Below are 1,249 nucleotides of genomic sequence, written 5' to 3' on the forward strand. Positions count from 1 at the left end.
AAAAAAAAAAAAAGAGTGTGCACTACCATACCCGGCTCTAAGCATTTCTTTGATTTCTTTTCACAAGTTGGAAATTTACCTGGGTAAGTCTCAGTCCCTTTTTTTTTTCCATTTCTTAACCCATTTATCTCCTTGAACACAGAATTTAGCTATATTCCACTTTCTGGTGCCCCTTTTCTCCACAAGTTTGTTCTTTTGCTGTTTGTTCCTTTTCCTTTTAAATCTTCAGTAGAGTTAACACTAGTAACAACTCAACAGAATCTATACAAGGCTGTTATACTATTTTCTTTGCCAAGAGATTTAATCCAAAACACTTCATTTTAGCTTTAGGCAAAGCTTTCAGACAAGGGAGGAAAAGCAGCCACATTCTTCACCAAAATATCACAAGAATGATTTCAAGGCTACATACTAAAATTCTTTCCCCTGAAAACTCTTGAGGCAGCTCACCCAGTTTAAATACTTCTTAACCCCACTGTCTCCCATGATTCAATTAGTCTGGTCCATTAAGTAGCAATTTCCAACTACTTTTCTAATCCACAGTCACAAGGTTTATAATCTTTCAAACAAAATTATGGCCAGTCCAATCTCAGTGTATTAGTTAGGGTTTCCATGCTGTGGAGAGAATTAGTGACCTTGACAACTCTTACAAAGGAAAACATTGAATTCAAGTGGCAGATTATAATTTCAGAGGTTCAGTCCATTAACATTATGTTAGGTAGCATGGTAGAGTGCAGGCAGACATGGTACTGACCCCATCATAATCAGAAGGCATTAAAAATGGACTGAAGCACTGAGTATGATCTGGGCCTTCATGAGGACTCAAATCCTCATGTGAAGTACTTCCTCTAACAAGGCCATGACTCCTAATAGTGGCATTCCTAATAGTGGCACTCCCTATGAGTTTAGGGAGTTAATTCCATTCAAACTACAACACTTATCTGAGCTGCCAATGTAACAAACAAGCAAACAAACAAACAAAAAAACAACTTAGTGTTCAGATTTTTTTCAATAGTTTTGGAGGTTATGTTAGAAAAACAGTTCAGATGATTTTTGTGATGATTAGCATTTTTAGAAACGTGATTTATGTTTAAGGTATTTAACATTCTGAGTCTACAGCCTTGTAAAAGAAACAGAACAAAGAAAGAACACTTGGATATGTAACCAATTTCAAAAGAGAAATTAGAAATAACACAATATTTTAAATACATCTTATATAAGCTTACATTTTTCTGCTTAAATACAAAAATCA

The sequence above is a fragment of the Alexandromys fortis genome, unplaced genomic scaffold (genome assembly GCF_014885135.2).
Source record: "Alexandromys fortis isolate MF-2015 unplaced genomic scaffold, M_Fortis_MF-2015_v1.1 scaffold_2_26212498_36691700, whole genome shotgun sequence".
NCBI lineage: Eukaryota > Metazoa > Chordata > Mammalia > Rodentia > Cricetidae > Alexandromys > Alexandromys fortis.